Source organism: Moschus berezovskii, chromosome 7, assembly GCF_049115385.1.
Source record: "Moschus berezovskii isolate FMDL1 chromosome 7, NW_MosBer_1.0, whole genome shotgun sequence".
Classification (NCBI taxonomy): Eukaryota; Metazoa; Chordata; class Mammalia; order Artiodactyla; family Moschidae; genus Moschus; species Moschus berezovskii.
In genome coordinates, this window is record NC_142466.1 from 77,856,968 (window position 1) to 77,874,041 (window position 17,074).

The window sequence follows — 17,074 nt, forward strand, 5'->3', positions numbered from 1 at the left end:
AAAAATAACTTTTTTCTTTCTTTCTTTTTTTTTAACTTCCTTATTGCGAAAGTTATACAAGCTGGTAATAAAAATCTGGAGAAGGCAAACAAGTAAAACGTGGAAAAGAATTTACAATAATGCCCCACTGGAGAGAATGACTGTCAACATGGCTGTGTCCACCCCTTCCAGCCTTTTTTCTGTACATCTATGTGCGGTGTGTACTTAGCTGCTGAGTTGGGTCCGACTCTTTGCAACCCTATGGACTGTAGCCCCCAGGCTCCTCTGTCCATGGGATTTCCCAGGCAAGAATACTGGAGTGGGTTGCCATTTCCTTCTCCATCTGCAGATATATATTTCCTCTTAAAACTTGGAAGAGTTTTCTACATACTGCTTTGTAAACTGCTTTTCACATTTACCAGTCTACTGCAAACATGATGTCTCACTGACTTTTACAAGATTTACAATGCCTTTTACATTCAGTATTATGGATGTGCCATAAGACTGAATAATCTTCCCAGTAAATTTTTTACTGCTATTCACATCATTGTAGCTAAAACTTCCCACAATCTTGGGATAAATTCCTAAAAGCAAAATTGCTGGGTCAAAGTGCTGGTAAAAAGGGAACTCTTCTACAAAACAATATTAACTGCCTCCAGAAAGACTGCTAGGGTACACTCAGCCTACAGTATGTAGGTTTCCCCATAATCTCAAAATACTAGCTATGACCATGCTTTCGAAACTTCCTCCATCGGATAAGCAGGGAGGAAAACGGTATTCTGTTTTAACCAGCATTTCTTTTACTAGTGAGCCTGACCTTTTTTCTTCGGGTTCTACTGACCACTTGTATTTCTTTCTTTTTTTTTCCTGGAAATTATCTCTACATGTCTTTTTTAAATCCCCTTTTCTGTTGGATGTCTTTCCCTTACTGCTTTGCAAAATTCATTTTTCACGTTGGTATTCATCCAACCCACAGGAGGATAAAACAGCCAAAGTCCAAAGAAGAGCTTGGGAGGATGGAGAGCAAAATGCCCCAAGGATACCTCCACAGCCCTCCCTCAGCCCTGTGGTGGGCTCCATGCTGCCACCCCCTGCAGACCAGAGGCCTTACCTGCTGCTCCCAGGTGTCATTTTCCCTTCTGCACTTGAACTGGGGCTCAGCCCCTTCTTGGGGGAGTCCCCAGCTACTGGGGGCGAGGGTGGCCTCTAAGGGAATCTGTTCAGGGTGGTCCCAGCTGCAGTGTGAATCCAGTGACAAAGTTGTTGGCAGCCTAATGACCCAGTTTAGAACCGGGCCCCACCGGGCATCCCCAGCTGCGGGGACAGGAACCGGAGCCTCGGAGCAAACAAGTGGCCTGGCCTGGTAGCCCTTCCTTCTCCAGCCGCTGTGCTCTGAGCCCCGGGTCCCCTCCCTTCCTAGCGCTTGGGGTCCCTGGGGCTGGGGAGTCCTTGAGTCCAGGAGGTGATAGCACGTGGTCCAGGGTGACCGGCACACGTGGGCCCATGGGGGGCATTTCGGGTGACCAGGGCCCTGAGCGGGGACCACAGGCTGACTCTGTGGCCTTAGCTTCCAGCCCTGCTGCAGCAGTGCCAGGGGCTCCGCAGCCTCTGCCGGCGAACCAGGACCGATCAGTTTGCCGTTGGCCGTGCTGTGCCAGGAGCCGTGGGGGCGGATGTCCCCCTCTCTGCTCAAATCGCTCATGCAGAGGGAGCGTTGTTGGTGATGGGTGGGGGCCCACCATGGTGCCTGGCGTCTGTTGGGTGCTTATTAAAAATCGACTGGACAATAACAGCATACGGATAGCTCAAAGTAGACCCATTCTCATGATGCTTTTAAAATCAGCTCTAATTCTTGATCATAGGTTAAAGGGCTGTTGAACGTGAACTGGAGACATCCTTCTGGTCCAGTGGTTAAGAATCCACCTTCCAATTCAGGGGAGGAGGGTGGGTTCCATCCCTGGTCTGGGAGATCCCACATGCCATGGCAGCAACTAAGCCCACCCACCTCTACTATTGAATCCCTGGCCCACACCTAGACAGAAGGCTAGGTGCCCCAGCAAAGATCCCCTGAACTGCTAAGACCCAACAGCAGCTGAATAAATAAATAGTTTTTTTAAGTGAAGTGAATGGAGGGGGCCTTTGACTCCCTCAATCTTCCATTGTATGGGTCCTTTTACCTCTCAGCAACCCTTCCTACTGGTATTTGTTGGCACCATTTGTTCCCTGGAGAGAGGATGCTGGGCATCTTGGAATCAGAACATACGGGTCTGAATCCTGAGTTTACCACTTCCAGGCTCTACAGATTTAGGGTTACTTTTGGAGCCTTGATTTCATCTTTTGATCATGGAAACAGCCTTCCTTTCAGGTGTGTGTGTGTGTGTGATGATTAAACGAGATAACATGTGGAAATGACTAGCACAGAGCATAGGTTCATTTACATGCAGTTTCTTCCTGCCTGCCTGCCACCTCTGAACCCCTGAGCCTTGTACTCAGTAGGCACTCAAATATTAATTGAATGAAGGATTGAACCCAGGTCTCCTTCATTGTAGGCAGACTCTTTACTGTCTGAGCCAGCAGGGAAGTCCTGAATAAATATAAATTTCTATTTAAATCATCAGTCCAGTTCAGTTCAGTTCAGTTGCTCAGTCGTGTCTGACTCTTTGCGACCCCATGAATCACAGCACGCCAGGCCTCCCTGTCCATCACCAAATCCTGGAGTTCACTCAAACTCATGTCCATCAAGTCGGTGATGCCATCCAGCCATCTCATTCTCTGTCGTCCCCTTCTCCTCCTGCCCCCAATCCTTCCCAGCATCAGAGTCTTTACCAGTGAGTCAGCTCGTCACATGAGGTGGCCAAAGTATTGGAGTTTCAGTTTTAGCATCAGTCCTTCCAAAGAACACCCAGGATTGATCTCCTTTAGAATGGACTGGTTGGATCTCCTTGCGGTACAAGGGACTCTCAAGAGTCTTCTTCAGCACCACAGTTCAAAAGCATCAATTCTTCGACAATCAGCTTTCTTCACAGTCCAACTCTCACATCCATACGTGACCACGGGAAAAACCATAGCCTTGACTAGACGGACCTTGGTTGGCAAAGTAATGTCTCTGCTTTTTAATATACTATCTAGGTTGGCCATAACTTTCCTTCCAGGGAGTAAGCGTCTTTTAATTTCATGGCTGCAATCAGCATCCGCAGTGATTTTGGAGCCCAAAAAAGTAAAGTCTGACACTGTTTCCACTGTTACCCCATCTATTTCCCATGAAGTGATGGGACCAGATGCCATGATCTTTGTTTTCTGAATGTTGAGCTTCAAGCCAACCTTTTCACTCTCCTCTTTCACTTTTCAAAACTGCCTTTTCCTTCTGACCTAACTGCATAGGAAAGCAAATTGATAAGTCCATTCCTTATGAATTTATTGAAGTAAGACATTTAACATATTAAGGAATGAATTAGTGGTTTCTCTACGAACAGGGATCTTTTATGTTTTAATAAAGAACTCCTAGATATGAATTTTATGGGTTTTCTCTCTGTTTTTCTGGATTTTTTTGTTTTTGTTTGATTTTTGGCTCTACTAAGTGGCATATGGATTTTAATTCCCTGACCAGGGATTTAACCCACACCCACAACATTGGAAGCACAAATCTTAACCACTGGACTGCTGGGGAAGTCCCTCTGAATTTTAATAGCTAAATTTTACATATTGTGTAATGTTGGAAATAAGGGCAATAGGGTTATTCATGAGTAGGTGGACCTGCCCCCATGCCCTTCAAATCTGCTGACGTGGGTGCCTCCGAAATGCACTTTGTGTGGGAAAGGGGGTAGACAGACACTGGGGTAATTGATGGGAAGTGAAGATCCCCTGGGCTCATAAAATCTTACGCCAATATATAGTCAAGGGTTGAATAGAAGAGGCAGAGTGAGGCATGCTCTCACCCCAGCCCAACACAGATGATTTCCAGGGAAATAAGCCATCTTGAGACACACTGGTTTGCCCCCAAAAGGATGAGCCCCTAAACCTGTGCTGGACACTGAGGCCCTAAGGGCATGTGAAGGCAGGAGGCAATGAGTACTGCTGCTGCTGCTCGGAGGGGAAAGTGAGCAGACCCTCAGGGAGCAGGGATCCCTCAAGTCCCACTTCCTCTGAGACGCCTGATCCGGTGACTTCTGCCCTCTGCTCCCCTCCAACAACACCCACAGCTGTGCTCAGAGGCTACAGGGTCTGGGCGTCTCCTCCTCCTACAAGGGTACCAGGCAGCCCCAGCTTGCTCCACTATCTCCTGAGGCCATTTCTAAATAGACACTGGCCACAGCAGGACTTTCAGAGCAATTCAAGAGGGTCCATCTTTTAGTAGGACAGTATCTGAGACGGTGTTGAGAGGCAAATGTGCTTGACCTTTTGCGGGGGAGGCTCTGGTCCTTTTGGACATTTGCAGACATTTGGACTGATGGAAGTCACACTTCTCTTCACAGCTGTTCTATCAGTCCTCAGTCAGAAATTTTGATTTCACAAAAGAAATCAAAAAGCTGCGTGGAAACATATCTGATATCACAGTTCAGAGAGCTTTTAGACAATAGAAAGGTCTATCCTCAGCTTCATCTATGAACACCTCCAAGGTCATCAACAGCCCAAGAGACTACGCCAGTGAGGTTGCATCACCATCCATCACGGAAACTCTAGGAATATCCTCTACCCTGAACGCAAGCCAACTGGGTCAGCAGAACATTTCTGTAGCTGGTTCACACGTACCAAACAAGGCCCAGGTTTCACCAACCCTCTCCAGGTATGCAGAGGAAAATTTCACAAGAGGAAGATCCACTTTGCAGAGTCTTCTGTTAAAACCTCATCTGAGAGAAGTCCAGGAATTACTGCAGCAGACAGACTTAATTCTTCACACAGTTTGGCTCAGGAGAAGGTCATCATCAGGGGATCAGGGCAAGATGCCCGGGATTCCCTGGTGGTACATTGGATAAGAATCCACCTGCCAATGCAGAGGATTTGGTCCTGGAAAATTTCACATGCCACAGGACAACTAAGCCCCAGCACAACAACTACTGAGCCAGCGCTCCAGAACCCACGAGCCATAACTACTGATGTTATGCCCTGAGTCCGGTCCCCCCATACTGGTAGAATAAGACACCCGCAGCAATGCAAAAGCAAGAATGGGGTTTATTTCTAGCTCGAGCTAGGGCTCATGCCTCCTCCAGCGCAGTGGAGTGGGAAGAGAGCCCCGAGCCCAGGTCACAGCCGTTTTTATAGTCTCAGGTTACATAAGCACCTATTTCTGTTCAAAAGATCAAGCTGGCAGAAACTCATTGGCCAGTTCATGCATGCGCAGAAGCTCATTGGCCAGTTCATACCCGCGCGGGGTTTTTCTGGGGGATTTCCCTTTTTACTCTGATTGGCCCGACTTTTGGCGTGGGCGGGACTTTTCCAGGGAGGAGTTTCTTAATTTTGGCGCCGGCGGGGATCTTCTTAGGGAGGAGTTTCTGTGGACTTAGCCTCCACCCTCTCTCCAGGAAATCAAAACTTAGGCCTAAGCAAGGTCTCAGGCCTATCCTGGCTACTCAGATGTTAGGGCTCCTAACACTGAGCCTGTGCTCTGCAACAAGAGAAGCCACCTCAATAAGAAGCCTGCGTACCACAAGGAAGAGTAACCCCCACTCACTGCAATTAGATAGAGCCTTCGCAAAGCAACAAAGACACAGGACAACCAAAAAAAAAATTTTTTTTTTAATTTAAAAAAAGGCAAGCTGCCCGAGGACTTCAGTATTTGACTAACATGAATAAGAGCCAGCCAGAAATCGACTGTGACAGTGCCTTATCAGAAAGTAGTAAGTTATCTTTCCCTGGGTTGTTGGCTAACCAGTTGAGGACATTCTTCCATTCAATTCAATCCATTCAAGGATACACGTTCACACAGTTGATACTTTTAAGCATTGCAGACAGGAAGCCCTGTAGCCCCCAGGGGGTGTCTGGGAGAGATGGGGAAAGAATTCCTTGACAGACCCAGGACTTAAATCCCAGACATTCCTGATAAACATCAGTCAGAATCAGCTCACCTTCCCCAAAAGCCTAGAGCACCCCCTACATGCAGCCACCCCTTCAGGCAGCCTGCACATTCATCCTCTGTGGCGAATGGGCTGCACATAACACCACCTCCATGTTGCCACTAAGCAGCACATCCCAGTGGTTTAGAGTCACACAGAGCTGGGTTCAAATCCCTCTTCTATCGCATGTTAGCTCTGTGACCTCAGGCACACTCAGATTTTCTAAGTCTCAGAATTTCATCTATAAAATGGAAATGATATGCATGTATGTGATCAGTCACTCAGTCATGTCCGACTCTATGCAACCCCATGGACTGTAGCCCACTAGGCTCTTCTGTCCATGGGATTCTCCAGGCAAGAATACTGGAGTGGGCTGCCATTTCCTACTGCAGGGGATCTTCTTGAACTAGGGATGGAACCCACATCTCTTATATCACCTGTATTGGCAGGGGATTCTTTACCATTTTGCCTCCTGGGAAGCCACAGAAACAATATACACTTAAAAGCAACTTTTTGAAGGAAAAAACAAGCACCATCATCATTTCAGGACTCTCACAAAAGACAAAGATCATGTTTCTTAAGTTCCTGACCCATGGTAGGTGGTCCCCCAAAATCAGGTAAAATATTTTGGTTCAAACAGGTGTTGCCTGATAGATTTTTTTTAACCATTTCTTTTCTTTTTTTACATTTATTTGGCTGATCAGGTCTTTGCTGCATCATCAGGGATATTGCTGTGGCACAACGACTCTTTAATTGTGGTGCAAAGTCTCCAGAGTGTGGGTTCAGTTGCTCCAAGGCAAGTGGGATCTTAGTTTCCCAAACAGGGATTGAACCTGGATCCCAGGTCCCCTGCATTGCAAAGTGGATTCTTAGCCACTGGACCACGAGGAAAGATCCCTTCCTGCTAGAGTTGAGTCAAGTTGTTCAAGTGCTAACTACCGTTTTGGTTGATGCTAAATGCTTTTCCCTGGTGGCTCAGTCGGTAAAGAATTAACCTGCAATGCAAGAGCCTGCCTGCAATGTGGGAGACCACTTGCAGTGTAGGAGACCTGGGTTCGATCCCTGGTTTGGGAAGATCTCCTGGAGAAGGAAATGGCAACCGACTCCAGTATTCTTGCCTGGGAAATCCTATGCACAGAGGAGTCTGGCCAGGTACAGTTCACGGGGTCACAAAAAGTCGGACATGACTTGGGGACTAAACCACCACCACTAAAATGTATAAGGTAGGTGGTTGTATTTAATTTTGTGCTTCAGATTTCCTCAAGTGTTATTAATATTTAGGAACCCTCAAGGATGAGCTTAGATAGTTCCTCCTGGATTCAGCTCTTGCAAGAAAATACTTGAAAACTAGAGACAGACATTTTTCCAAAGAATACACAATATTAGAGAAAAGCTTAGGTACCAAAACAAAAGGTGTGTTCACATGTGCTGTGTAAACTATGTAGGTGCTAAATTGTGCCAAATTCCATGGGAATGGTAGGCTCCGAGGAGTCTTCAATGCCTACAAATAAGACTGTCAAACAGGTCTGAAGTCAACCAGTGCTTCCTGGTCTTGCTGGGAGTTGGGGCTCAGGATGTAGTCAGAGGGAGAGAAAAAAGTTCTAAGCCTGGATCTTGCTGAGATTTCTCAGTTCATTGTGAACAGTGCTCCTTCAATTGATTCACATCATTTGTTGGAGCTCCAAAACATATATCACCCCTGGAACTTTCCAGTACATTCTAGAAATGCTGATTTTTACATTTTATTGAAGTTTAGTGAATTTACAATGTTGTGTTAACTTCTGCTGTACAGAAAAGTGACTCAGTTATATACACATTCTTTTAAATATTCTTTTCCATTATGGTTTATCCCAGATATTGAGCATATTTCCCTGTGCTGTACAGTAGGACTTTCTTGTTTATCCATTCTATATGTAATCATTTGTGTCAGCTGACCTCAAACTCCCACTTCATCACTCCTCCATATCCCCCTCCTTTGGCAACCGAAAGTCTAGAAACACTGATTTCTGTGATTCCGGGCATGGCACTGTACTGATAATGGAAGACTTTGAAAATCCTTTACTTAATTTGGACCCAAAGGGGCTTCAAGAGGAAAAGGAGATGTAAAACTGGAATTTCCAGGGTCCTTTTCTTAGGCTGTTCTTTTGATGGTTGAATTTTTCCACTTAGGAAGGAATATCAAAGGCTTACTCCAAAAAAAAAAAAAAAAGAAATAAAAACAAAAACACCTCTGAGTCTCAGATTTCCTTGGGACTAACTACTCAAATATTTGTTTCTCTTCCCCCAAAAGCAATCCCGTCTGAATGACATCATCATCTACCTGAGAAAAGGCATTCTGTATTGTAGAACTTGCTGCAGCAACAGTATTTTCTGAAAAGTTGAGTTGCTTTGGACTTCCCCAATGCAGTCTTAAATAATACAACAGACCTCAGCCTCTTACCGCTGACACCTGAGTGTCAAAAGATACCCAATATAACCAACTACTTCCTAGTCTATAACAAAGACATGTGGGCCTTCCCTGGTGTACAGCAGTAAAGAATCCACCTGCCAGTGAAGGAGATGTGAGTTTGATCCCTGGGTTAGAAAGATTCCCTGGAGTAGGAAATGGCAACCCACTCCAATATTCTTGACTAGAGAGTCCCATGGACAGAGGACCCTGGTGGACTACAGTCTATGGGGTCGCAGATTTAGTGACTAAACAACAAAACAAAGATATGCATAGATAAGGAGGGGAAACACACTGTAAAAATTCTACAGTATTTGTGGGATTTCCCTGACTGTCCAGTGGTTAAGATTCCGAGGTTCCCCTGCAGGGGGCGTGGGTTCCATCCCTGGTCAAGGAACTAAGCTCCCACACTCTGCACAGTGTGGCCAAACAAGAAAATACCATTATACACTATTTGTGGATTGTGCATTTAGCAAAAAAAGGACTGTTCTTAACAAACTGATCTTCTTAACTCCTACCTACCAACATGACCATCTGGGGACAGAACCTTCTACAATAGGCCTCCCTTGGGCTCCAGCTTTGTGTGATTGGCCTCACCTTCTCTGAGGGTAGGTAAATGACTCCTTGCTCCCAGCACTTGCTCTGCATCTTGTGTTCTGGGGCCCCCAGTAATGGGCCCACTGTCCCCATTGGGAAGCACTGCATCAGCAAGCATCGGGCTCCCCAGTTGGGAGCAGTGGCCCGTGATGCATAGGCCAATGGCTTAGTGTCTTTGAACAGTAGAGCAAGGAGCTCAGCTGGTTTTTCTCACCCAGACATGATTCTCTGCATGATGTCTCTGCCAGACGTCGGCACTCAGATCTGGGGTCAGAGGTGGGGTGAGGGCTGTCTCCTCCATCAGACCCTCCCCCTGCCACCCACCAGGGGATTCCTGATCTAGCAGCAGAAGTGATGAATGGTCCTCTTTCATGGCCCAAAGCACAACGGAGAGGCTACCCCAGCTGTGGTCGCTTGCTGCTCCTGGTCCCACACGGAACACATTCCTCTATGGAGGAGGGCTGACTTGGGTGGACAGAGAGTGATCAGAGAATGAGGGAAGCAGGCAGGGACAAGGGGGCCCTTTTGAACCACCTCAGACAAGAATGTAGACTCTGACACCAGGATTGGCCAGGGCCGGTCCATCTGGCCCCTGGCCAAAGAGTCCACCTCCGTCCTGTCTATTTCTGGCCACAGGGTGGGAATGTTCAGGGCCCAGTGAAATGACCAGAAGGTAGGCATCCAGAGCTGAATTTCTGTCCGCTTTCAGAAAGAGGCCTTTGTCCAGCATAATTTGTTGTGACCGATCAAGGTGCCCCACAGTCCATCTCCAGCCCTGGGTGGAATCTCATTCTGACCAGGCTGTTTCCTGGGGGGGATGAAGGTACAATTTCAAACACTTTAAAATGAACCACTGGAGACTGTCAGATGGAATCAGAAAAGGAAAGCCAAATATATAGTGTCTGTAAGAGACACATCTTTTAATTAATTTATTTATTTTTGGCTGTGCTGGGTCTTCATGGCTGGCTTTCTTTAGTTGCAGCAAGTGGGCTTTTCCTTTCAGTGACTTCTCTTGTTGCAGAGCACAAGCTCTAGAGTACTGGTTCAGTAGTTCTGGCATATAGGCTTAGTTGCCCTGAGGTATATGGGATCTTCCTGGACCAGGGATCGAACCCATGTCCCCTGCATTGGCAGGCGGATTCTTAACCACTGGACTACCAGGGAAGCCCTAAGAGACACATCTTACCTCTACAGATTGTAGCCTATAAAGAAGGAGCAGTTGCTGTTGTTCAGTCACTCAGTTGTGTTTGATTCTTTGTGACCCCATGGACTGCAGCATGCCAGACTTCCCTGTCTTTTACCATCTACTGGAGTTTGCTCAAACTTGTCCACTGAGTTGGTGATGCCATTCAAACACTCTGTCATGCCCTTCTCCTGCCTTCAATCTGTCCCATCATCAGAGTCTTTTCTAATGAGTTGGTTTTTCGCATCAAGTGGCCAAAGTATTAAGGCTTCAGCTTTAGCATCAGTCCTTCCAATGAATATTCAGGACTGATTTCCTTTAATATTGACTGGTTTGATCTCTTTGCAGTCCAAGGGACTCTCAAGAGTCTTCTCCAACACCACAGTTCAAAAGCATCAATTCTTCAGCATTCAGCCTTTTTTAAGGTCCAACTCTCACATCCATACATGACTACTAGAAAAACCATAGCTTTGACTATATTGACCTTTGTTGGCAAAGTAATGTCTCTGCTTTTCAATATGCTGTCTAGGTTTGTCATAGTTTTACTTAGGAGGCGCAAGCATCTTTTAATTTCATGGCTGCAGTCACCATCTGCAGTGATTTCTGAGCCCAAGAAAATAAAGTCTGTCACTGTTTCCATTGTTTCCCTCCCCCTACGAAGGGGCAGAGGAGATCCAAAATCAGCGCTGCTGCTTGAAGGAGAGGAAGCGGGGTGAGGCAAGGATGACCATCAAGTTCAAGTTAGCCACCCCCCATCAGCCCCTAAAAATATGGAGATATGGTTTGACTGCTGCTGCTGCTGCTACGTCATTTCAGTTGTGTCCGACCCTGTGCAACCCCATAGACGGCAGCCCACCAGGCTCCTCCATCCCGGGGATTCTCCAGGCAAGAATCCTGGTGTGGGTTGACATTTCCTCCTCTGTTGCATGCATGCATGCTAAGTCGCTTCAGTCGTGTCTGACTCTGTGCGACCCTATGGACAGCAGCCCACTAGGCTTCTCTGTCCACAGGCTTCTCTAGGCAAGAATACTGGAGTGGGTTGCTATTTGACTACAGGATATATATATGTATATTTTTTTGCATGTGTGCTCAGTTACGTCCGACTCTTTGTGACCCCATGGACTATAGCCCGCCAGGTTCACCTGTCCATGGGGTTCTCCAGGCAAGAATACTGGAGTGGGTTGCTAGTTCTTACTCCAGGGAATCTTCCCAACCCAGGAATCAAACCCATATCTCTGGTGTTTCCTACGTTGGCAAGTGGATTCTTTACCACTAGCACCACCTGGGAAGCCCAATGTATAACATATAGTGATGCAAAGAGCATGGTGCTGGCACCTGATAGTGAGACCAGATTCACATCTGGCTTCTGGAAAAACAGAAGGGTCTCAGGGTTTTAGTGGGTTCCATAAGAAGTATCAATGCCCAGGACAGTCAGTGACTGGCTCAGAGCCAGTGCTAAATGAGTGGTCACTATTATAGTTACAAAATCAGCGACAACCTGGAAAAATTCTAGGAGGGCTGTCACTTCACCTATCGACCACTCTTTTTTCTATTTCTTTTTTTGGTCACACCATGAGGCTTGGGCTTGCAGGCTCTTAGTTCCGACCAGGGATCGAACCTGGACCAGGGAATTCCCACCCTCTGAACACTCTTAACACAGCACTTGGGCAACAGGTTTTAATCATCTTCCCATCTTCCCACCTTCCAACACAGACACACTCTCAGACACCCTTTCTCAGAGTTAACAGTCAAGTAGCCAAAGTGATCTGAATTTCCGTGCCACTTTGAAGGAGGTATTAAGAGCCATAAAAGGTAGGGAGGAGAGGAGAACAGATGTCAGGCCAGGATAATGTGCAAATTTGGCAAGTAATCCAATCACTGCAAGTAAGTCTTGTTTCCAGGAGAGGAAGTGTAGTGGGGGATGGGGCGACTGCATGCAAATCTCTGGAGAACTGGTCTAGGCACAGACATTATTGTAGAGAGGGGCTCGGACAGCTGGGAGTAAGAGGAGCCCCCTGGGGCGGAGGGGTAGGTGAGTAGGGGCAGTCCTGGCATGGAGGGAGTGTACAAACCAGATTTTCTTTAAATCTTTCTTTTTTGGCCACACCAAACAGCTTGTGAGATCTTAGTCTCCCAACCAAGGATGGAACCCAGGCCCCAGCAGAGGAAGCACAGAGATCTAACCACTGGACCACCAGGGAAGTCCTCAAACTAGTTTTTCTAAGAGATGGACTCTTAAAATAGCTAAGGAGGGACTTCTCTGGTGGTCCAGCGGTTAAGAATCTACCTGCTAATGCAGGGGATTCGAGTTTGATCCCTGCTCCGGGAAGATTCCACATGCTGCAGAGCAAGTAAGGCCATGAGCCACAACTATTGGACCCTAGTGCCCTAGAGCCATGCTCTGCAACAAGAGAAGCCACCGCAAGGAGAAGCCTGCACACCAAAACTAGAGTAGTCCCCACTTGCCACAACTAGAGAAGGACCTCACAGCAACGAAGACTCAGTGTGGTCAAAAATAAATAATTTTGTAAAAACAGCCAAGGAGCTCAGGTCTTAAGTGACATACTCCCCAAGTCCTCTCTATTTAGCCCATGCCTCGGGGGGCTTCCCAGATAGCGCTAGTGGTAAAGAACCCGCCTGCCAATGCAGGAGACATAAGAGAAGCAGGTTCAATCCCTGGGTCGGGAAAATCCCCTGGAGGAGGACATGACCACCCACTCCAGGATTCTTGCCTGGAGAAGCCCATGGTCAGAGAAGCCTGGAGGCTACAGTCCATGGGGTCGCACAGAGTCAGATACAAGTGAAGCCAAGTAGCTTCACACGCATGCCTCACACGCATGCTTCAGGGAGTGACAATCACAGCAGGACTCAACTGTGGCTTTAGACACCTTCTGTGTCTCCAGAAGCTTCCAGGTCAAGCTTCCTTCCAAACAATGCAACCTGATCCAACAGTCACTTCATCATGCCTGAGTCCCTTAGATGAGAAATAGACCCCAGGGCCCAGGGAAGGAAGAAACAGCTGGTATAGAGGGCCACATCTTTGGCCTGTCTAGAAATGTCTGGTGGCTCAGGGGAGGGTGCAGGAGTGCTGTCCTCAAGTTCGTTAAGAGCCCATGATCTGGGATCCTCTTGTCCATAAAAACACTGGCTCCCTTCCAGAAGTCCAGTGAGTAATAGCAGCAGGTACCAGCTGCCACCTCACCAGAACCAGCCAGGCTCAGCTCACAGTGCCAGCTGGCACTGTATCAAGAAACTGACATCCACAGAGTATTTACACAGAGAGCTACAAGTTCTTGCTCTTCCTGCAACAGGCTGGCTTTCTCAGCTACTTTTAGAACTGATCAAATACTAATGTTGGTGCATCAAAAGACACTATCAAGGAGACTTTCCTGGTGGTCCAGTGACGAATTTACCTGCCAGTTCCTGGTCTGGGAACTGAGATCCCATAGGCCGTGGGGCAACTAAGCCCCTATGCCACAACTACTGAAGCCCATGCACCCTGTGCTCTGCAACAAGAGAAGCCGCTGCAAAGAGAAGCCTGTGCACTACAACTAGAGAGTAGCCACACTCGACGCAACTAGAAACAACCCACACGCAGCACAGAGGAGTCTGTGCCACAACAAAGACCCAGCGCAGCCATAAATACATAAATGAATGTTTTTTTTAGAAAGACACTACCGTGATGCTTCATGAACCAGAGCAGCAGCAGTGGGGTAGAAAAAAGGGCGTGCGTATGTGCTGAGTCACATCTCTTTGCAACCCTATGGACCACAGCCCTCTAGTCTCCTCTGTCCGTGGGATTCTCCAGACAAGAATACTGTATTGGTTTGCTGTGCCCTCCTCCAGGGCATCTTCCCGACCCAGGGATCAAACCCGCATCTTTTATATCCCCTGCATTGGCAGGCAGGTTCTTTACCACTAGTGACACCTGGGAAGGCCAGAAAAAAGTGTACTAATCGATTATTTATTGTACTGTTCACATATCTGTTTCCCTCCTAAGACTGTGAACCCCTTGCAGGGTAGATCCATCCCCAGGTCCTCTGTGTCCAGCACAGAATAAAGACTGAGTAAATGTGATGTGAATTGAGAAAAAGAAATATTAACAAAGTGAAAAGACGATCCACAAATAGGACAAAATATTTGTAAATCATGTATCTGAGAAAGATCTAGTATCCAGGCTATATAAAAACTCCTAAAATTCAAGAACAAAAAGACAAGCAATCTGATTTAAAAATGGACCCAGGACTTGACTAGGCATTTCCCTGAAGAGACATACAAATAACTGACAAGCACATGGAAAGATGCTCAATATCATTAGTCATTAGGCAAATGCAAACGAAAACCACAATGAAGTACCACTTCACACCCACTAGAATGGCTATAATTTTTTTTAAGTGGAGAAAAGTAGGTGTTGGTGAAGATGTGGAGAAACCGGCAAACTCATTGCTGTACAGATATTAAATGGTGCAGCCACTGTGGAAAATAGATTGACAATTCCTCAGAAAGTTTAACAAAGTATTACCATATGGCCCAGGAATTCCACTCCTACTTATATACCCAAGAGGACTGAAAACAGATGTTAACACAGAAATTTGCACACAAATATTTAAAACAGTGCTGCTCATTATCACCGAAAGGCAGAGACAACCCAAATGTCCATCAACAGTGAATGGATAAACAAAATGAGGGTGTATCCTCACAGTGGAATATTATTATTGGGTCAGAAAAAGGAATGAAGTGTGGATACATGCCATTACACGAATGAAACTTCAAAACATCATATGAACTAAAAGAAGCTAGACAATACCATATATTATATGAATCCTTTATATGAAATATCCAGAATTGGTAATAGAGAGACAGAAAATAGACTAATGGCTATTCAGGGGTGGGTGTAAGGGGATCGGAGGAAGAGGAGATGGCTAATACATACAGTTTTCTTTTTGTGATGGTTGCGTGTATCTGCAAATATGCCAAACTCCATTGACTTGAACACTTTAAATGGGTGAACTTAATGGCATGTGAGTTACATCTCAGTGAAACTCTCTAAAAAAGAATCTACTTAACTGACATTTCAGTTTAGTAATATTTACTAAGCATCTGTTACCTGGCAGGCATTGTATTAGACACTGGGATTCAAAGATGAATCTTGACGTGGGTTCTGCTTTCAAGGAGTTCACAGTATATTTAGAGAAGCAAGCACAGAAATAGAACTGGAAAGACAGTGAGTACAGTTGGAGATGAGGAACGGGCAAAGATTTCGACAGCTGACATCCAGGCAGGTTTTGAAGGGAAGAGGGAGTTTGACAGGTTGATGGTGGGGAAGGGAGATCATTCCAGGCAGGTGTGAAATAACACAGGGGGTTCTGAGAGCCGTGTGGAGTTCAGAATTGCAAGATGAAAAGTGGAAGGGCTGGGATAGCGGGTAGAGTGATGGGATGTAGAAGAGGTGAGCTTGGAGAAGCAAGCAGAGGACCATGAGGAAGCCTGAATGTCATGCCAACAAGCTGAGTTTTCCTTTTGGGGATCAGAAGCCAACAAAATATAAGCAGGAGGGTGAGGGAGGGTAGATCTGTGATTAAAAGCAGAGTCAGCAAACAACAGAGCGTGGGCCAAATCTGTTTTTGGAAATAAAATTCTTGGAACACAGCCATGCTCTCATTTCTTGTTGTTTATGGCTGCTTTCCCATGAAAACAGCCAAGTTGACCAGTTGCGACAAAGTTCGAATGGACCTGTTAAGCCTGAAATATCTGGTATCTGACTCTTAGAGAAAAAGTTTACCCACCTCAGTTCTAGAAAGATCACTGTGCCTACTGCATAAAGAATGACTTCCCATGGGTTAAGAGCAAGGGAAAGGAGGCCAGTTGGGAAACTAACAACTTTCCAGGCAAAGAAGCTAGGGGCTTCCCAGGTAGAGCTAGTGGTAAAGAGCCCCCCTGCCAATGCAGGAGACCTAAGAGATGAGGGTTCAATCCCTGGATGGGGAAGGTCCCCTAGAGGCGGGCATGGCAACCCACTCCAACATTCTTGCCAAGAGAATCCCATGGACAGAGGAGCCTGGTGGGCTATGGTAAATAGGGTCGCAGAGTCAGACACAACTGAAGCGACTTAGTATGCATGCACAGGGTACCATCATGATGCAACATCATGATGATGGGGTAACAGATTATATAGCGGGTTGATAGTGGGGTGGGGAGGTGGGTATGGCTTTGAGAGTCTGGAGAACATCAATTTGAGAATATTAACAGTGTCACTGGAAAGGATTAGAGACCTCATGGGGTTCACTGATGTCCGAATTTTTTCTTTTTTCTTTTTAAATCATTAAAATGGTCCCTAAACCTCAAGGTTAGCAGAGTGCTCTCAGACAGTGCATCTGAATTCAAGGCAGCTCAAAAGTTTGCTTTTTAAATTATTCTTACAATTTGGTTATGGGCATGCTAGAGCAATTCCAGATCACCTGACAGGTAATCTTACCCTTTTTGTGAGATACAACAAGCCCAAACTCCACACATTCTCTGGCTCTGTTCTGAGGCTGCTGTTGGCACCAGGTGGGCACCATGCAGTCGGCTGCCAGGCTTCAGAATATCATTCTTGACTGATGACTTATTTTTAAATGCACATGTCAAATATCACGTCTTACTCATATTTGTCTCTTACAGAGACTGGCAGAGTCTCTGGCAACTAGGATGTCACTCATAAATCATTTTAGTTAATAACAGAGGGGACCAGAGACTTCCCTGGTAATCCAGGGGTAAAGAATCTGTCTTCCAACACAGGGGATGAGGATTCAATCCCTGGTTGAGGAAATAAGATCCCAT

General features: G+C 46.3%; 1 protein-coding gene across 2 annotated transcripts in view; it reads right to left on the reverse strand.

The window, feature by feature from the left end:
• LOXL2 (lysyl oxidase like 2) overlaps positions 1-17,074 on the reverse strand; it is a 117,528-nt gene that overhangs the window by 91,448 nt on the left and 9,006 nt on the right. The window lies entirely within an intron of this gene.